Raw genomic sequence first — 23,011 nt, 5'->3', positions numbered from 1 at the left:
GCCCCTAATGAGCACACTCAGGCAGTGTCTTAGAGAAATCAAGAAAATGGGGTGTTTTTTCAGAGTCCCTGTGAGGGAGACAGTCACAAGGAGACCTAACCCGGACGGTGGACATTCTTCATCGGCCGGGCAGGTGTAGGCACACGGCATCCGGGCCCCAATACTTTGCTCTCAAATGCCCGGCGCTGTCGGGGTTGGTCGGTATGTGTGTTTACACCGTCTCTGTGTCCTTTCCTTTGTTGACAAAGCAGAGGATTTGAAGTGAAGGTTTAAATAAGAAAAGCTTTCGAGAAGGTGTTATTTTCAAAGCAATATTTTTAGAAGGATGCCCGGTGTGCTAAGCGGAAAAAAAAAAAAAAAATGATGACATTACAAGGTGAAGGAGGCCTGAAAAATAGATGAAAATGTGCAGGAGTGACAGGAATATATTTGAGGATTAGATTCTTGTTAGAGGAGGGAAAAAAAAAGAAATCATGCAGGGAATGGATGGCGGGTCGTCACTGCTGATGTTGGTTTCTGAGTCTCTGCAGTGAATTTGTCCATGGACAATTCTGCTCAACGCTGTTTAGTGAGTAGGAATCTGCACCCCAGAGAACACGATTACTTGAGCTCAGACAATCTCAGGTAGATCCATGGGGCATTTGTAAGCAGTATTTTCCCATTTATCACCAAAGGATACAGTGCTGTTGGCGAGGGAACATGTTTCGGGTCTTGGCTTGAAGCTCAGAAGGACGATACGTGTTTCTTTCAGGCAAATACATAAAGCAAGAGGCAACGCTTTTGGATTCTGGGAGAAATGCAAAGACAGGTTTGTTTTCACGAGATACGAAGCCTTTCCAACTCCATCCCGATGTTTGGCATGATGGTCTTGATGAATGGGGTCATCCGTGTCAACACACGAAGGCGTGTGACGGCCTGCGCTCAGACGGTGTCTGTGTTTCCCCGACCATGATGGGTCAGCAGGCAAGGGTGCTGCACCAGGATGTGGGTGCAGTGGAACCAGCTCCCTCGTCATTTATTCACCGAGGACCTACGTGTGAACACGGGGCGCCTTCTGCACCTCCTGAGGCGGCTGCTCAGGGACCCAGGGTTTATCAAAAGGAAACTGCTTTTGAGGATCCCATCATCGAGGAGAGAAGACTTGTGTACGGGCACCCTGGTGGCCATGGGGGGTGATACCACCTGCACAAGGTGAGGACACAGATAAAACTGTGACCATCTTCCCCGGCAGACCGAGCTGAGTATGCGATTCAGAAGCAGTCAGACTGGTTCCTTTCATCCTTCCTTCAACTCGGCTATGATTGCTGTTTACTGTGATTCAGTGTGTGTGTGTGTGTGTGTGTGTGTGTGTCTGTGTGTGTGTCTGTGTCTCTTTGTGTGCATGTGAGTGTCTGTGTGTGCATCTGTGTGTCTTTGTGTGTGCCTGTGTGTGTCTCTGTGTGTACATGTGTGTGTCTTTGTGTCTGTGTCTCTGTGTGTACATGTATGTCTGTGTGTGCACACAGTTGTGTGTGTGCATCTGTGTCTCTGTATGTCTCTGTGTGTGCATGTGTATGTCTGTGTGTGCATGCATGTGTGTCTCTGTGTCTGTGTCTCTGTAAGTGCACGTGTGTCTGTGTGCGCATGCATCTGTGTCTGCGCGTGTGTGTGTCTCTGTGTGTCTCTGTGTGTGCACATCTGTGTCTGTCTGTGTTTCTGTGTGTACATGTGTGTGTCTGTGTGTGTGTCTGTATATGTGTCTGTGTCTCTATGTGTGTCTGTGTATATGTCTGTGTCTCTATGTGTGCATGCGTGTGTCTGCGTGTGCACATCTGTGTCTGTGTGTGTGTCTCTGTGTACATGTGTGTGTCTGTGTGTGTGCCTCTGTGTGTACATGTGTGTCTTTGTGTCTGTGTCTCTGTGTACATCTTTGTCTGTGTCTGTGTGTGTGCATGTGTGTCTTTGTGTGTCTGTGCATCTGTGTGTGCATGTGTGTCTGTGTGTGTCTCTTTATGTACATGTGTGTGTTTTTGTTTGTGTCTGTGTGTGTGTATCTCTGTGTGCATGTGTGTCTGTGTGTGCGTCCATCTAGGTCTGTGTGTCTGTGTCTCTTTGTGTGCATGTGTGTGTCTGTGTGTGTGCATGTGTGTGTCTCTGTGTGCACGTGCATCTGTGTCTGTATGTGTCTGTGTCTCTGTGTGTACATGTGTGTGTCTGTGTGTGTGTCTCTGTGTGTGTATGAAGTGGGGACAGGTTAAATTAAAGTACAACAGAAAGCCGCAAATGGACACTAGAAAAGAAGATGAGAGAAGGTAAATGATAGTAAGGTGACCTCATCTGTCCCTTACATTTTCTGTAAGGTGCTGGGGGAAGCGTAGAGAAATTACACTTGAGAAATAGGCATCGGTTTACTTGTATTCTCGGGGTAAGTACTATCCGTAGAGTGAAAAAGTAAACACTTATAAATGTCACAAGTTTAAAAAGCCAGAAATGCATGAAGATAAAACTATATAGGTCCTTCCTGGAGAGGATTATCCTAAGCAAAACAAGCCAAGCAGAGACAGACAAATATCACATGATCTCACTTGTGGGTGGAATATAATGAACTAAACAAATTGATGAACAAACTGAACACAGCGACATGGAGGTGGGGTACAGGCTGACAAGCCTCAGAAGAGGGGGTGTTGGGGGAAGAGATACACCACAGAACTTACATGCATGTGCGCATGACCAATGAACACAGACAACAAAGCTGGGGATGGAGCGGGGGGGAGGGGAGGAGGGTGTCAATGGCGGAGACAACGAGAAACAGCTGTAACAAAAACAAATTAATAAATAAAAAATTAATTAAAATGAAACATGAAAAAAAAAAAGGCATATAGGTTCTGACCAGGTAGCTAAGTGGGTGGGAGCATCGTCTTGATACACCAAGGTTGCTGGTTCGATTCCCGGTCAGGGCACAGGCCCAGGTTGTGGGCCCGATCCCCAGTGGGGGGCGTGCAGGAGGTGGCCAGTCCATGTTCTCTCCCATCGATGTTTCTATCTCTCTTTCCCTCTCCCTTCCTCTCTACCATCAATAAAAAAAAGTGGAACAACATTTGATGTCTCTCTCTCTCTCCTTTTCTCTCTCTAAAATCAGTAAATATGTAAAAAATTTAAATATGTCCTTTACACACAAAATGTAAATCTACTGTAATTATAACTAACACTGGTCATCTCAATTAGACGATTCAACATAACAGTCATCACAAACGGAAATAACATCCAAGTCTATGTTGTTTCCATGAGACAAATGCTCAAGACAAAAATGGATAAAGATTCAAATTATCATGATGGCAAAAGGTGTCTCGGGGAGACACAAACCACAGTCAACCTCAGGGAGCAACACCAGAGCCCCGCAGACTACAACGCAAGGCGGCATCATGATCCGAGATACAGGGAGGTATTTCTTCATTTCGCCAGAAGACAGAAAATTACAAATCGGCTGGAGCCTGAGATAATTTCCAATTATATGAAGGGAAACCTGACCTCGCATGAAGAAGGAGGAGACACATTTCTGATGATAAACTATTTCATCAGCCCCGGCCAGAACGAGAGGAAAATAACTGGGAATGATGGATATTCCTGAGAAAGTCCAGGTACCTGGTTGACATCCACAGGGCCAGGGAGTCCTGACCACACATTTTCTCTCCAAGGCACCGGGGAGAACAGGCCAGTGCTGACCCTATTCTGTGACATGAAAGAAATGTCAACACATGTCATCGACTGGAAATCCTAAGGTTGTGCCTTCTCCCTGGAGAGCAATGAGCAGGAATTACAGAGCGAAATGACGATGGCCGGAAAACGCCCTCAAGTTTGTAACGTAAGGACAAGGTGGAGGACTAGCCCATTGACCGAAGAGATAAACAGGCGGTTAGAAAATGCTCTGAATGGAAAGAGAATTGAACGTGCATTGTTGAAGCATGTGGGATGCACCCAAATTCAGACTGGGCGGTACATTGACTCAAATGTATATCCGTTTCCTTAGTGCCACACACGGATGGTACAGGTGTCTACCTGCAAATGCTACAACATGAAACCCGTTGGACTCAAAGGCGTCAGGACGTACATCGAGCTAAAGACAGAAGGGAGTAAAAAGAAAAAAAAAAGAAAAAAGAGAGAGAGAGAGAAATTGTTCCTGAAAGGGCAGAACCAGAATTTTGAGAAATCTACGTCTCCATAAAAATCGATGGGAACACTCAGAAATACTGTGAAAATTAAAATGTTCAAAGCTCGCCCTGGCCGGTTTGGCTCAGCGGTTAGAGCGCCGGCCTGCGGTCCAGAGAGACCCGGGTTCGGTTCCCGCTAAGGGCACGGACCTCGGTTGCAGTTTGTCCCCGGCCCTGGTTAGTCATGCGGGTGTCAGCCACCCGATGTGTCCCTTCACATCGATGTTTCCCTCTCTCTCTCTTCCTCTCTCTCCCTCCCACTCTATCTGTACAAAAAATGGAAAAAATGTCCTCGGGTGAGGATAAAAAAAAAAAAATGTTCAAAGATTTATGAATAAACTCGAGGCTTGTGCCACTCACAGACGCTTGAGTGAAGAACCAGGGTTGGGTTGTGGGACAGCCAGAGGGAAAGCAGAAGACCAGTGTGATTGATCCTCATGCCTCCCCAACATCTTACCCAGGTCGTGGCCATGATGGGATCCAGCAGATCGGAAAGCGTCCATCTGTGCAGACGCCCCAAGCCAGGAGTATCTTCTCCGTGTGACCTGTGTGAAGGTCCCTGAAAAGTTCTGCGCGTGGGATTTTTCCTTTTGTTCAACTTGACCTGACTGAAGGGCTGCCCAGGTAGAGAAGCTTTTTCCCGCCTCCCTGTGGGAACACCCTGCCTTCTCCTGCACCTTGCTGCTCACTCTTGCTTTGAGCCTCCAGGAAGTCCTGCAGGGAGCCTTGGTGGACTGCGAGGGACCGAAACTGTGCAAAGTATATACCTCGGACCACAAGGGCGGTAAAAGGGTGAGCAGCAACAGGAGAAACTGAGGGCATTTGCAGACACATGAGCATCAGTGAGCATGCTTGCCCGGCCAGTGTGGCTCGGTGGTTGAGCATCGACCCTGCACCAAGAGGTCGCCGGTTTGATTCCCGGTCAGGACACATGCCCAGGTTGTGGGCCTGATCCCCAGGGGGGGCGTGCAGGAGGCAGCCCATCGATGTTCTCTCTCATCGATGTTTCTCTCCCTCCCCCCTTCCTTCCTCTCTGGAGTCAATAAAAAAAAAATATATATATATACACACACACACACACACACACACACACACACATATATATATATATGTATGTATGTATGTATATATATATATTTTTTTTAAAAGTATGCTCATCCATGACTGGCAGAGAAGGAAGGAGTCAGGGAAGAAATGAGAAGCAAATTCTGTGACCCATAAGCACAAACCCACAACATATCAAAAAGTGATTTAATGACCATTAATCAGTGTAACAGAATGCATTGCGTCCAAATACAATCATAACTGTTCACCCTTAGCATCTAAATTAAGGGAAGCGTATCGAGCCCGAGTGAAGCAATGGAAAGGAAGTTATACATATGAACCTGTGAAGAGATAAAACAAGGACTAGAAAAAGTATACAGAATACCAATGAGATCATGGGTGGGTTCTTTGTAAAGTTCAACAAAATCGACACATCTGAATGACACTCATGAATAATGATGTATTGAAGTCGGGAGTACAGAAGGAGTCTCACTCTGATGTTACAAAAATAAAAATTACCATAAGAGAAAAGTAGCCATCACTGCAAGCCCGCATATAATATAACCTGGATACAATGTAGCAATATCAATGTGTTTGCTTTGATGATGTTTCACAGTTTCATACAAGTATCCGCTGGGGGGGATGAGGTTGACGGGTCTATGGGACCCCATCTGTGTGTTGGCTACGCAAATCCCTGTGACTTTATACGTATTCCAACAGATTTTAAATATATTTTTTTTCTTTATTGATTTGAGAGAGAGAGGAAGGGAGAGGAAGAGAGAGACAAAAACTTTGATGAGCAAGAACATCAATTGGCCGCCTCCTGCACGCCCCCCACTGGGGATCAGGCCCACAACCTGGGCACGTGCCCTGACTGGGAATCGAACTGGTGACCTCTTGGTGCAGGGTCGACGCTCAACCACTGAGCCACACTGGCCGGACACTGCTCCAACAGTGTTTAAAAGTAACACAGACTAATGAATATGAGCTTTAATGAGGCTCGTCAGAGCGCAAACTGAATACCTTCAATAATGCGTATTTCATTTTCCACAGTCTTTCCGATATGACCAGAGGGGAGGGACAGAAACCATACAGCTCGCCGGGATGATGTGTGCTCCCTCATTCCCAACGCACACATTTGCTTACGGTTCCCTTTCAGGCATGGGAAAGTGTTCGCAATAATTTTACACCCTCGTTCACAGTTTATTCTTCTGCGAGAAACAAAATTCTACACTGGAAGTAACTCACCTGTTCATGGTATTATTTCTTTCGCCTGTAGTGACTAAAACAAACTTCCTCGATGTCATCCTTTTTGAGTTTTTTTTTCCCTCTTTTTCTCTCCCTTGGTCATCAACACCTTTCCGATTTGTTTTTTTGTTTCTTTGTTTCCTATGCTCAGACTCTCTTTTTTTTTTTTTTCTCTTCCTGGGTAAACAGCTGCTTAGTAACTTTTGTTCTGCTCTAAATAGTAAAGAGAGGTCTTATAATTGTTTGCCCCAACTCTTTTTTTTTTTCTTATATATCCCTGATTTAACAACTCAGCATGACTCAAATTAATTTGCAGTCTACAAATTAAAATAGGGGCTAATTTAAAATATATATATATATATATATATATATATATATATATATATATATACATACATATAGATAGATAGATGATAGATGATAGATAGATAGATAGATAGATACATAGATACAATTTTGTACCTTCTTAATGGCAACATATAATACAAAAGAACACTTTGAAATACTTCAGAGTGGAAACACTTGGAGAATCCCGTTTTCTTTGAATAATTTAAAAGTGGTACCGATACTACTGGAAACAGTGTCTGATTGAGTTGGTATTTTATGTTCTAGGACAAACAGCAACATACCAGTCTCTGAAATGTCTTCATTAGGGGGTAATGTACAGAAGACTTCAATACGAAAACAGGAATTCTTGCAACTTTATTGCTGATGAACTGTCTGAAACAATTACTCCACACAATAGAATTCCATTTACACGAGTAATAATAAATGTAGGCAGAATTTAATTGAGAAACAAAGTGAATTCCAAATTATTTTTCCTGTCTATGCCATGGGAGCTCAAAGACAGTCTTTTGCTTAAAAGTTAAATGCTCTATAGCTTTCGTTATTTATTTTTCAAGATCAGAGACACAAAGAGGCATCGGTTTTTACAAAGAGAATAAAAGAGTGTATCTCAAAATTTGGCAAATTTTACTTCTCCAAATTAAAATATATTTCTGGGAACCAAAGACATTGTGTAATAATGATTTATAAATGCACAATGAGGAGCAATTTATTATGAGCCAGGTACGCTACAGACACATAAATTATACTGCCAGGTGTCATTTGTCGCTTTTCCATTTGTTATAAAAATATGTTTTCACATGATCACTTGGTGTTGTATATAAGTGCATTCATGTCACCGTTTCTAAGTTCAGATGGTGAAGGATTACAGAAAGATAGGTGCGTAAAACCCCAAACATGTCTATATCGGTTAGACTTATCTGCTAGGAACTCCGTTACTTTTTTACCACAATCAAGAGCAACCATTTGGTCTCTTCTCTAATCTGGATTCAGTGGGTAGCCAGTTCTAGGCCATCAGATTTTATTTTTATTTTTATTTTTATCCTTACCAGAGGACATTTTTCCATTTTTTGTTCAGGTAGAGTGGGAGGGAGAGAGAGGAACAGAGAGAGAGAGAGAGAAACATCGATGTGAAAGGAATACATCGAGTGGCTGCCACCCGCACAACCGACCAGGGCCGGGGACAAACTGCAACCGAGGTACATGCCCTTAGCGGGAACCGAACCCGGGTCTCTCAGGACCGCAGGCTGACACTCTAACCGCTGAGCCAAACCGGCCAGGGCTAGGCCATCAGATTTTAAACGATGCTCCTGCCCTCTCTGGGGTTACTGTGAAGAATTCTACAGTCTGTGTTTGAAAATCCGTCCATCTGTTATCAGTGTAATTAACTAGTTAATATATATACTAGGAAGGCAGCAAAGGGCAGGCCAGACATTACAAGCATGGTCATCTGGGCAGCTTCTTTAGGAAGTGACGGCTTCAAGTGCCCCAGGGAACCACCAGCCCATTCCCTGCAAATCACTGGGGAAAGGGGTCGCAACAAAGGGAGAAATGAGCACAAGCCCAGTGAAGTTGGGGTGACGTTCGGGGGAGGTGCTTGCCTGTCAGTCTAGCCTGGGGGACCATGGATTGGGCAGGTGGCGGACTCCATCAAAAACCCATGAAGTCCTTCCCTCACACCTCAGAAAGAACTGACCCTCACAACACCTGAAGGTCAAGCTTCCAGAACGGAGAGATGACACGTCTTCTTGTATAAACGACCTATCTGTGATATTTTGTTTCGACAGCCCCGGCAAACTCATACAGGGAGTGTTATAAATACTTCGTTATCAATACGCTTATTGTGTTTTTTCACATATCGGAAGGAGCGATGTGTCTCCGTGATTCTAAATAGTTCATATAGGGCCCTGGCCGGTTTGGCTCAGCAGTTGGAGCATCGGCCTGCAGACCAGAGAGTCCCAGATTCGGTTCCCGCTAAGGACACGCACCAAAATAAAAGGAAAAATAAATAAATAAATATTTTGTAAAAACAAAAAACCCATGAAATCATGGAACTTGAATATCCCCAGAGTTCCTTTGGACTCGCTCTTGTTTGTTCTCTCCATCATTTACCCCGCGACCTCCACTCACGAAAGTGTTCACCTGTTCTCTCTTTGTAGCCCTGTGGCCTTAAGCAGTTGAACACCCCCGGGCCATGCAGAACCCCCACACAAGACACTGCAGCTGGGACACAGGCTCAGGGAGCCAGAGGCCGGGGTGGACTGTGCTTTAATATAGAAAAAAAACCCTGGGCGTTGGCCTTCATTCAAGCCCTGCTGAGACAGGACTGGACTCTCCCACAGCGGGGAGGACAGAGACGGGATCTTGGAGGGAAACCCCGTTCATTTTGCATCATGAAAAAATGTTCTGTGAAACCCTATCCTTCCGTGGGGGCTTCGGGAAATGTTTTTCCTCACAGCGCCCAAAGAATGTCACATCCACCAGGTACAAATACAGTAATTGCATCCCGGGAAGAAGAAAGCAATTTGATTACATCAACACACAGAAAATGCATTTCCAGCTAATTGTGCTGCCCAATCTGAGAAAGAAATGGGAAAAGGATGTGTAAAACCAAACCCAACAAAAGCGCCCCTCCGAAACAGATACCAAGCTCAGACAAAACGCAGAGGGGAGGGCCCCCTTTATACCTCTTTATCCAGCAACTTGTTGAAGATAATCTCACAGAGGCAATAAGACAAGTCAGTGGAAACCTGCTACAACTATTGGGAAAGAGCAGACAAAAGCAATGCTCTCTATTTGATGGCATGGATGCGTACCTCAGAAAATCTATTAAAAACAGGTTAGGAGGGAAAAAACGTCATTTGGAAAAGTCACTGAATATGAATAAAAATTGTCTTTGTTTTGTTTGTTTGTTTTTGTGTAGACAATAAATACCAAGAAGGCTACATGGACACGTTTAATTCAAAATCCAGTAATTATTACCAGGCCGGTGTGGCTCAGTGGACTGAGTATCGTCCATGAACTGAGAGGCCCTGGTTTGATTCCAGGTCAGAGCAAAGGCCCAAGTTTCAGGCTCGATCCCCAGTAGGGGGCGTGCAGGAGGCAGCCCATCCATGCTTCTCTCTCACATCGATGTTTCTCTCTTCCTTCCTCTGTCTCTAAAAAAATCAATAAAACATGTCTAAAGAGTATTAGAAGAGCATTTAATTAAAAAACAAACAAACAAACAAAGAAAAAAAAACACAGAAAAACAGAACTCCAAAATGGAATGAACAGAAGTGACACAGCGGAGTGAACGGAAGCTACAGACCATCTCTCAGGACCAAACTGGAATTACAATAAAAATAAACACAAATCGTCAACTGAAAAAGCAACTGAAAAGCAGCTTGGAGGACCATATAACCAGGGACACTGACTCAATCCTGGTAGGATTGTGGAGGTGCAAGAGGGGGGCTGGGAGCCCACAAACAGCAGCGGCCTCAGCTGTGAGCAGCAACCTCGGGTTCCACTCCCAAGTGGCTCCACAGCACAGAGCTGAGACAGACCCTAAAATAGCCACAGCCACTCACCTTGGTCTCCGGCAGAGGGAGGGCAGACTGGACTGGAACTGTGTGGGGACACTCGAGATTTGGAGGGCGCTCAGAGCTTTTGCTGAGTTGAGGCCACACAGGACTGTGGTCATCTTACTCCTTCCCAGGGCCCTGGGGAGAGGCGGTGGCCCCTCCCTCTGAGATTCAACCCCACCCAGTGGCCATTGAAATGCTAATTAAGGCCCAATAACAACCAGCATCTGCCCCACCCTCGGGAAATCCCCTTACGCTGAGCACCTGAGGGAGTTTTTCATTCAACTGAGAAGCCAAGACTCTTCAAGTAATTGCGACTAATAGCCTCCAGCCAAAAAGCTAGAGAATAATTGAACCCTTCCTGGGCTAGCAACTCTGCCCAGGAAGGTAAGACTTGACAGTGGTGTTTTATGTGGGTCCTCCCTCGCTCATCCAAACCCAGGAGAGGGAGCCAAAAACAGCAGAACACCAACACCCACAGGGAAACCTTGGCAGGCTCCAAAGCCCACTGTGATAGCCAAAATGGTGAAACACAGAAACAAAAGCCAAATGCAAGAACAAGAGACCTCCACCGAAGATGAGATCAATGAGGTGCAGTTAAGCAAGTTAACAGAACTAGAATTCAGAGCCATGATCTTGAGGAAGCTCAACAGCATGTGTAAGGACATGAGCACCATGAGTAAAGACATAGGAATGCTGAAAATCAACCAGTTGAAAATTAAAAACCACCAAGTAGAAATGAAGAATGACATAGCAGAAATTAAGAACACATTGGAAGGACTAACTAGCGGAGTAGAGGAAGCTGAGGACCGGATCAGTGAATTAGAAGACAGGGTAGAAAAAAATCAACCAATCAGAAAACCAAAAGGAAAAAATAATTTAAAAAAACAGGAAGACAGCTTCAGAGAACTGTGAGACAACTGAAAACGTAAAAATATTTGCATCATAGGAGTCCCCAAAGAAGAAGAAAATTAGCAAGGGTTAGAGAAGGTATTTGAAGAAATAGTGACAGAAAAGTCCCCTAATTTGGTGAAGGAAGAAGGCATTCAAATTCAAGAAACACAGAGAGCCCCAAGTAAGAATACAAACAGGACAAGACACATAGTAATCAAAATGCCAAAAATTAAAGACAAAGAGAGAATCCTAAAGGCAGCAAGAGAGAAGCAATAGATTACCTACAAAGGAAACCCCATAAGGCTCTCAGCTGACTTCTCACAAGAAACACTATAGTCCAGAAGGGAATGGCATGAGGTAATCAAGGTCATGAAAAACAAGGATCTGAATCCAAGACTACTCTACCCAGCAAGGCTATCATTCAAAATAGAAGGTCAAATAAAGAGCTTCCCAGACAAAAAAAAAAGGCTAAGGGAATATATTAGCACCAAACCAGCACTGCACGAAATGTTAAAAGGACTACTGTAATTAGCAGGACAAATAAAAAGAAAAGTAGAACCACACTAAACAAAAATGGCAATAAATAAGTACATATCAATAATCACCTTAAATGTAAATGGATTGAATGCTCCCATAAAAAGACAGAGTAGCTGATTGGATAAGAAAGCATGACTCATCTATAGGTTGTTTACAAGAGTCCCACCTCATAACAAAAGGCTCAAATAGGTTGAAAGTGCAGGGATGAAAAAAAAATCTTCCAAGCAAATGGAAAGAAAATAAAAATGGGGTAGCAATACTCATATCTCATAAAATAGATTTCAAAATGAAGGCTATAACTAGAGACAAAGAAGGCCACTACATAATATTGAAAGGATCTGTCCAACAGGAAGATATAACCTTGATAAACATATATGCGCCCAATATAGGAGCACCAACATACATTAAAAATATTCTGGAAGCCTTCAAAGGAGAAATCAATTGCAATACAATCATAGCAGGGAACTTCAACACCCCGCAGACATCACTGGATAGATCCTCTAGACAAAAAATTAGCAAGGAAACAGAGACTCTAAATGAAGCACTAGACCAAATGGATTTAATAAATATCTACACAGAATTACACCCCAAAACTACAGAATTCACATTCTTCTTATGTGCACATGGGACATTCTTCTTATGTGCACATGGGACATTCTCAAAGACGGACCACATGTTAGGACACAAACTAGGTTTCTACAAGTTCAAAAAAATTGAAATCATATTAAGCATCTTCTTAGATTACAATGGCATGACACTAGAAATCAATTGCAACGAAAACATGAGAAGACATTTGAACACATGGAGGCTAATAACATGTTATTAAACAATGAATGGGTTACGGAGGAGATCAAGGAAGAAATTAAAAACTTCCTGGAAGCCAAGGAAAATGAACACACAATAACACAAAACCTATGGGATTCTGCCAAAGGAGTTCTGAGAGGGAAGTTCGTAGCACTACAGGCCTACCTCAAGAAACAAGAAAAATCTCTAATAGACTATCTAACCTCACAATTTAAAGAACTAGAAAGCAAACAAAAAGAAAACCCCAGAGCAAGTAGAAGGAAGGAAATAGTAAAGATCAGAGCAGAAATAAATGACATAGAGACAAAAAAAACATTTCAAAAGATCAATGAAACAAAGAGCTGGTTTTTCGAAAAGATAAACAAGATTGATGGACCCTTAGCTAGACTCACCATGAAACAAAGAGAGAGAACCCAAATACACAAAATCAGAAATAAAAGAGAAGTAACAACTGACACCACAGAAATACAAAAGATCGTTAACAACTACTGTGAACAATTATATGGCAACAAATTCGACAATCTAAGCAAAATGGAAAAATTTCTAGAAACAATTAGTCTCCCAAAACTGGACCAGGAAGAGATAGAAAACTTGAACAGACCAATAACAACTAAGGCAATTGAAGATGTAATCAAGACTCTCCCAGCAAACAAAAGCCCAGGCTGGATGAATTCATGGGAGAGTTTTACTAAACATTCAAAAAAGAACTAACACCCATTCTCCTCAAACTATTTGAAAAAATTCCAGAAGAAGAAAGACTTCCAAACTCGTTCTATGAGGCCAGCATAATTCTAATTCCAAAAACAGAAAAAGACATAACAAAGAAATGAAACTACAGGGCAATATCCCTAATGGACATAGATGCCAAAATTCTGAACAAAAATATTAGCAAATTAAATCCAGCAATGCATCAAAAAAATTATTCACCATGACCAAATGAGATTCATCACAGGGATGCAAGGTTGGTACAATATTTGCAAATCAATAAATGTGATATACCACATAAACAAAATGAAAAATAAAAACCACACGATCATATCAATAGATGCTGAAAAAGCCTTCGACAAAATCCAGCATTTATTTCTGATAAAAATGCTCAGCAATGTGGGAATAAAGGGATCATATCTTGACATAATAAAGGCCATATATGAAAGACCTACAGCCAACATCATACTCAAAGGGCAAAAATTAAAAGCATTTCCCTTAAGAACAGTAACAAGGCAGGGATGCCCACTTTCGCCACTCCTATTTAACATAGTACTGGAAGTCTTAGCCACAGCAATCAGAAAGGAAGAAAAAATAAAAGGGATCCAAATTGGAAAGGAGGAAGTGAAACTGTAATTATTCGCAGATGACATGATACTATGTGTAGAAAACCCCAAAGACTCCATCAAAAATTTATTAGACTTAATAAATGAATTTGGCAAAGTAGCAAGATACAAAATTAATGTCAAAAAATCGATGGCATTCTTACACACCAATGATGAACTCACAGAAAGAGAAACTAAGAAAACAATCCCATTTACCATTGTGGCAAAATTTAAGATACCTAGGAATAAATTTAACCAAAGAAATAAAGGACCTATTCACAGAAAACTACAGGTCATTGAATAAAGAAATAGCAGAAGATATAAAAAAGTGGAAGCACGTACCTTGATCATGAATTGGAAGAATTAACATCATTAAAATGTCCATACTACGCAAAGCAATCTATAGATTCAATGCAATCCCCATCAAAATACCAAAGACATACTTTACAGAACTATAACAAAAGGTCATATGGACCCAAAAAAGGCCTTGAATCGCCACAGCAATCTTGAAAAGGAAGAACAAAGTTGGAGGGATCACATTACCAGATTTCAGGTTATACTACAAAGCCACTGTAATCAAAACAGCCTGGTACTGGCACAAGAACAGGCCTATAGACCAGTGGAACAGAACAGAGAACCCAGAAATGGACCCAAGGCAATATGCTCAATTAATATTTGACAAAGGTGGCAAGAGCATACAGTGGAGTAAAGACAGCCTCTTTAATAAATGGTGCTGGGAAAAGTGGACAGCTACATGCAAAAAAATGAAACTAGACCACCAACTTACACCATACACAAGAATAAATTCAAAATGGATAAAAGACTTAAATGTGACTCATGAATCCATAAAAATCCTAGAAGAAACTGTAGGCAACAAAATTTCAGACATCATACGCAGCAGAATTTTCACTGATACATCACCTAAGGCAACAGAAACAAAGGAGAAAATGTACACATGGGACTACATCAAACTCAAAAGCTTCTGCACAGCAAAAGATACAATCTATCAAAATAGAAAGGCAACCCACTGTATGGGAGAGCATAACTGCCAATGATACATCAGATAAGGGATTAATTTCCAATATATATAGAGTGCTCATAGAGCTAAACAAAAGTAAGACAAAGAACCCAATTAAAAATGGGTAGAGGAACTAAATAGATACTTCTCCAAACAGGACATACAAATGACTAAGAGACATATGAAGAAATACTCAACGTCACTAATCACCAGAGAGAAGCAAATTAAAACAACAATGAGGTATCACCTCACACCTGTCAGAATGGCCGCCATCAACAAATCATCAAACAACAAGTGTTGGCGAGGGTGTGGAGAAAAGGGGACTCTAGTGCACTGCTGGTGGGAATGCAGACTGGTGCAGCCACTATGGAAAACAATATGGTGTTACCTCAAAAAATTACAAATTGAACTTCCAATTGACCCAGTGATCCCACTGCTAGGAATATATCCTAAGAAGCCTGAAACACCAATTAGAAAGAATATATGTACCCCCATGTTCATAGCAGCACTATTTACAATAGCTAAGATCTGGAAACAGCCCAAGTGTCCATCAGTAGACGAATGGATGAAAAATCTGTGGTACATGTACACAATGGAGTACTATGCAGCAGTAAGAAAGAAAGATCTCTTATCCTTTGAGACGACATGGAGGGACCTGGAAAGTATCATCCTAAGCAAAACAAGCCAAACAGAGAAAGACAAATATCACATAATCTCACTTATTTGTGAAATATAATGAGCATAACAGTCTGAGGAATGGGGTAGACCCAGAGACATGGAAGTGGGGTACAGACTGACACAGAAGAGGGGGTTGTGGGGGAGAGATAAACCACAGAACTTACATGCATGTATGCATGAACAATGGACATGGACAACAAAGCTGGGGACAGGGCGGGGAGGGGGGGGGAATCAGTGGGGGACTAAGGAGAAACATCTCTAACAAAAATAAATAAATTTATTTAAAACACACACACACACACACGCATTGGAAAGAAGTAAACCACATCTTACTCTAGAAATTCAAACAGGATCCCAGCAAATGCAATCCCATAGTGTGTTGTCAAATGCTTAACGGTGATCCCTTAAAGAGACCAATTGTGCACGATGAATGGAGAAATGAATTGCAGTTCAATTCCGAATCCTAATACGTTGGTGCCTTCCCCACCCACCACTGGACAAGGCCATGTCACAGTTCGTAAAAAAGATACCTTTGCAAGTACACTGAAGAAAATCTGATAAATAAGCGTGCCGAAAGCAATCTCTAGGAACTTTCAGGCTGTTTGCCACCCTGAACCCTGCCTTTTCTATGCTCACAAGCACAATATCTGTTGCCGTCTAAGGATGTCTCTCCTTAGACAAAAGGTAGCAGAATGGAAACCTGTCTTTGGATCATGATGGTCTTCAGGCATCGTCCTGAGATTTGTTTCTCGCACTTGATGTCTTCTTTGAACTCGTGTCTGACTTAGCTCCTCATGAGTCCAGGGCTCAAGGGGGTGGGAGCTCCCTGGTGCGAACAGGGAGCCAGCTTCCGAAGCAAACTGCATTGAGTCGACCAGCTCCTGGTACTACTTTCTGACTTGAGCCGTGTTGTCTGGGAGGATTGCAATGAGGTGTTGAAGCTGCATGTCTTGTTAGACGTGGTTTCGTCCACCTGCAGCGGTCCCCGTCCGTGAAGACGCGATCCTGTGGGTGCACAGACTGAGCACCGGGCAAATTCTGCGGCACGAGACATGAAACCTTTACTCTCTTCCCTCAGACTGTGCAAGTCCTTGTTGCTTGTGGAAGGAGACGTGAATACCAACTTTCAATGTGTTGTACTGAAACTATAACAGCAGTAGATTCTTCATGATGAGAAAAATACTGCAGTTCTCAAAGAGCGTGGGGCATCTCTCCAGGGGGTAGGTCTGGTTGACTTCACCAGAAGACAGTCATCCATTGATCATCAGGGATACTGAGATGAACGTTGTTACATTCACCCGATACAAAGAAGGCCGTTCGAATGTCTCAGCATCACTGTACAAATCATTGTCATTGAATGTATTGGGGTGACATTGGTTAATAAGTTATAAAGGTTTGAGATGCACAGTTCTCTAAGACATCATGTGTATATTGTATTGGGTGTCACCACCCCAAGTCAAGTCTCCTGTCATCACCATGTGACCCCCTTCACCCACTTGTACCTGCTCCATCCTCTTCCTTCTGGTCATCACCACCCTGTTGTGTGTGTGTCCAGGAGTTTTATTTTGCTTTTCCTTTGCTCAACGCCTTTCTCTTTCTTACCAAGCCCCCCTGAAGACAGCTCACTTGGAAGAATTCTTGGCTTGGATGCTCCTGTTCAAAGGAAGCAGGTCTTCAAATCTCATTTCTAACATGCAGCAGAGATGGAAAGACATCTGTTAACCCAGAAGTGTGGTCAAACACACCGAGTGCATGAAGGGTGTTCCACCAGAGTCAAGGTCTTTGACTCACGGACCCTCAAAAGGTCCATCAAACTCAACCTCCGAAAGGTCCATCAAACCCGATCGAAGGAAAATGAGAGACTGCAGCTGATCAAGAAAGACGCGAAGCCCATAACTACCCTTTGCAAAGTTATATATTCCTGGATGCCACTGAGAGACGCTGCATGTTCATCATGGTTGTTTATGACATCAGGAAATTACTCTTATTTTCTTTCTGCTTCATAATGCTACTGTTGCCAGGCAGCAATGTGTTCTTTTCTCTTCAGAGATGGACACTCAAGCATTTGGCGAAGTGCGACAATGTCTCACTTGGACTGGGGAAGGTTATGTATCGATAGTATACTATATACCTTTATGTTTATTTATTAACCCTGGTGGACATTGCTCATTGTTCGGATACTTTGAGGTGGGGGAGAGTCCTACAGGCTTCTGGTTCTTAGGTCAGCAAGGATGCTCAATGCCCCTATCCCATATAAAACAGATTAGTCAAACCCTAAATATTTATAGTCCATTTATTCTTTCTTCCTTCCCTTGCATCTATCTATCTATCTATCTATCTATCTATCTATCCATCCATCTATCATCTATCTATCTATCATCCATCATCCATCTATCTATCATCAATCTATCTATCTATCATCTATCTATCTATCATCTATCTATCATCAATCTATCTATCTATCCATCTATCATCTATCTATCTATCATCTATCTATCATCAATCTATCTATCTATCCATCTATCATCTATCTATCTATCTATCATCTATCTATCATCAATCTATCTATCTATTATCTATCTATCTATTATCTATCTATCATCTATCTATCTATCATCTATCTGTTATATCTATCATTTATCTATTATATCTATATATCTATCTATTATCTATCATCTATCTATGTATGTATCTATTATCTATCTATCTATCTATCATCTATCTATCTATCTCCTATCTATCTATCTACCATCTATCTATCATTTATCTGTTATATCTATCATTTATCTATTATATCTATCTATTATGTATCATCTATCTGTTATATCTATCTATCTATCATCAATCTCCTATATCTATCTATCTATCTATCTATCTATCTATCTATCTATCTATCTATCTAATTATCCATTTGTCTACCTATCTACATACATACACCCATGTGTGTCTGTTTGTGTAGCAATGATGGTGGAATGGTAACATCTTATTAAAAGTAAATGGCCTGCCTTGGCCAGTTTGGCTCAGCGGTTAGAGCGTCGGCCCACAGACCAGAGAGACTCAGGTTCGGTTCCCGCTAAGGGCACGGACCTCGGTTGCAGTTTGTCCCTGGCCCCAGTTGGGGTCATGTGGGTGGCAGCCACTCAATGTGTCTCTCTCACATCGATGTTTCTCTCTCTCTCTTCCTCCTCTCTCCCTCCTGGTCTATCTGAAGATCAATGCAAATTATGTCCTCGGGTGAGGATTTAAAAAAAAAAAAAAAAGCACCGGCCGGCCGTTCAATGTACTATTCCCTTGATATTTACCTCATCTTGAAAGGTTAATAAAACAGATAAACCATATAAAAGCTGGCTCCACAAAAACAGACACTTTGTGTAAACAAACGTATCCCTGGATGATAATAGTGGGCATTTAAACGGCACCAGCAATCAGCGTGGTTTATCTCAAGAAAATCAAAGGATTATTCTGGAAAGCCGACACGCCGATCACCCCAAGAGTCCCGACCGAAAGGCAGCACTATTTAATAACCGAGAAATAAAGTAACCGCCTTTCTGTTTTACAAGACAGAACACAGAAAGAAGGTCCCATAAGGGTTTCATAGACACTTCAATCAAATTGTACCAGAAATAGGATGACTGGGAAGCTATCAGTCTGCACCTTGAAGAGAAATTCAGTAACATTTAGCTGGATTTTAAAAAAAAGGAAAGAAAGAAATATGGATTGAACTCGATAAAAGTAATCTTTGCTTCTTTTTGCAGCTCAGAGGAGAGGGTACCTGTGCCCACCAAACGAAGACACCACCTAGAGGAAAAACTGGGAGCCTTCTGGGAGAAGGTTCTTCCTAAAAAATAAGAGATCTAAACTTATTCAAAACTCCAACTTAAAGCACAGGCAACAAGAGTCCTTCCTGTCTATGACTGTAGGAAAAGAAGGGTCTAGATAAGAACAGTGTTGTAGATTAAGTGATTCAGGAGAACAAGGATGAACTGAAAAGGTGAATGTCCTGAAACAATTAGGAGAAGCCTCTGAGACCCCCCCAAGAGTGAACCTGGAGGCCCTTCTAGCAAATCACTCTAAGACAGAGATTAAAAGCCCGTCCGGTGTGGCTCAGTGGCTGAGCATCAACCCAGGCACCAAGAGGTCATTGGATCAATTCCCGGTCAGGGCACATGCCCAGGTTGTGGGCCCGATCCCCAGTGGGGGGTGTGCAGGAGGCTGCCAATCAATGTTCTCTCTCACTGATGTTTCTCTCTCTCTCCCCCTCTCCCTTCTCTGTCTAAACTCAATAAAGAAAAAAATAATTTTTAAAGATAGTGATTAAACTTCCATAAGTTCTGTTGATTTATATTCTTGAGGACCCTCTGGGGGAACTAGGATTGGGTGCAATGTTTACTGAATTGTTGGACTAATGTGCGTGTTTGTTTAGTTATATCTCGAGGCTATGAATAGAACTGTGAATTTTTATGCAAATATGTGTGCGTGTGTGTCTGAAGGTTACAGATTTTAAATATGCTGTTCAATGAGTATTCTTAAACAGGTGTGAGCAGCTTTACATGACCCACACCAAGAGAAAGTAAATACTCACCACCCCCAAAAAGTCACCCTTTAGTCAACACCTCCTATCCCCCCAAAGTTCTATAATTCAGCAGCTGGGGTCAGTTTTGCCCGGTCTCAAAATTTGGATGATGGACTCCTACAGAAAATATTCCTCTTTCTCTAATCTTTTTGAGTTCACATAGTATCCTGTGTTTCATTCAATTTGTTGTGTCTATTAGCCAATTTACAAAAAATGTAAATACTGACCAGCATTCCATTATATGAAATACTACAATTTTGCTGCCCATTCTTCTTTCAAAAGAAATTTGACTGCTTGTAGTGTGGTACCATTACAAATAAAGATGATATAAATAATCTGTGCATGCATCTGTTGAGGGACATACATGTTCACTTTTAATGGGTAAAACCCTAGGCATAAAATGATGTGGTCATGGGGTACATGGAAACTACAAGTCTGTCCGCTAACGAAAACCATTCATTCATGGCCTTTTAATTTTTGTTTGTCTTTGCCCTTTATTTTCCGTTGTGAAGTATCTACTCAAAGCTTTTAAAAATGTATTTTTAGGTGTTAAAATACTTTGTTAAATTATAAGTGTAAGTATTTACCTATGCATTAATAGAAACACATATATTAATATAAATAAATAATGTATGCCTTATATATCTGCAAATAAATTATTTAAGTGCCTTAAGGATTCAAGAGAATATTTGTGTGTCTCTTTATAATATGTACTTATATGTTCATTTAGTCTTGGTACAGTTCATTTTATTGACAGATGGACTGTGAATGCCTTGGACTTTATGGGATAAATGAAACAAATCATATATAACTCTGCAGGTTGGCCCTACAGTGGTGGCCAGTGGATGTACATAGCACTGCATAGTCACATTAGAAGAAAAGAAAGGTGATACATCAGTGATTTCATTTCCAACTTGATAAATTAGATAAAGAAAAAGAATAGAATAATAATATAATGAGAGGACTTCATACTAAATTAAGTAGAAGAAAGAAAATAATAATAACATCATCACCATCAGCAGCAGCAACAGCAGCATCACCATCATCACCATGATCTCCACTATAATCAACATCATCATCATCACCATCATTATATCACCATCATCACCACCATCAGCATCATCAGCATCATCACCACCATGAACATCATCATCATCATCACCACTATCATCACCATCACCATCATCATCACCATCACCACCATAATTACCATCACCATCACCATCACCACCATAATCACCATCATCATTATCATCACCACTATAATCACCATCAACACCATCATCACCATCACCATCATCACCACCACCATCACCATCATCATCACCATCACCATCATCACCATCACCATCATCATCATCACCATCATCACCATCATCATCATCACCACCATAATCACCATCATCATCATCATCACCATAATCAACATCATTATCATCATCATCACCATCATCACCATCATCATCACCATCATCATCACCATCATCACCATCACCATCATCATCAGCATCACCATCATCACCACCACCACCATCATCATCATCATCACCATTATCACCATCACCATCATCATCATCACCATCATCACCATCATCATCATCATCACCATAATCACCATCATCATCATCACCATAATCACCATCATCATCATCATCACCATAATCACCATCATCATCATCATCACCATAATCAACATCATTATCATCATCATCACCATCATCACCATCATCATCACCATCATCACCATCATCACCATCACCATCATCATCATCATCACCATCATCACCATCATCATCACCATCATCACCATCATCACCACCACCACCATCATCATCATCACCATCATCACCATCATCATCACCACCATAATCATCATCACCATCAACATCATCACCACCATAATCATCATCACCATCATCACCATCATCACCATAATCACCATCATCATCATCACCACCATAATCACCATCATCACCATCATCACCATCATCATCATCACCATCATCACCATCATCATCACCATAATCATCATCATCATCATCATCACCACCATCATCATCATTATCATCACCATCATCATCACCATCATCACAGTTTTCTTTAGCGCCTCAGTGTCATATATGGCTCAAAAAAGTCAGCAAGTACAGGTCTGGCCCATCCACCTGGTCCCTCTCAGTTCTACCATTATCTGATTTCAGCACAAAACAATGGGATTCTTGGACACTCTCAGAACTGGAAGACTGAATTAGAATTATTCTCTCCATACAGTATTTGAGGTTGAAAATATCCATTCAGTTCATTGAGTTATTTTCATTCAGAAAATATCCATTCAGTTCATTGACTTATTTTCATTCAGGAAGTACTCAGCGTTGACTGTGTTTTTTCCTTAGTCTTTGATAAATATTGCAAAGACTCTATGTCATTGTATAAAAAGAAAAGCATTCATTCAGATAATTGCCTTTCACTGACATAAATTCTCTTCTCTAGTTCCTCTGTGGTTTTCTCTTCTGACATCTTCATTCCTGGCAAAATGAAACACGTTGGACTTCAGTTATAAAGGCTTGTGCATCTCACCTCCTGGTCATCTTGGACATTGGCTTTGGAGTACGTAAATAGAATGACACCATCTCTGCTTCTTCACTGTGCCCCCTTTGATAGACTACCGAGACTCTTCAAAGTATGTTTGCTTCCTTATTATATTTTCTCAATATGTGTGCTCCAAAGGCACTGGAGAGCTGAAATATAACCATGGAAAAGCAATGCAGAGGCATTCTGAGATAGTAGCTCACAGCTCTAACCACCAAATATGA

This window comes from Molossus molossus, unplaced genomic scaffold (genome assembly GCF_014108415.1).
Source record: "Molossus molossus isolate mMolMol1 unplaced genomic scaffold, mMolMol1.p scaffold_m16_p_2, whole genome shotgun sequence".
In the NCBI taxonomy this organism is placed as follows: Eukaryota; Metazoa; Chordata; class Mammalia; order Chiroptera; family Molossidae; genus Molossus; species Molossus molossus.
The sequence above is the reverse complement of the archived record's forward strand: the minus strand, read 5'-3'. Positions refer to the sequence as shown.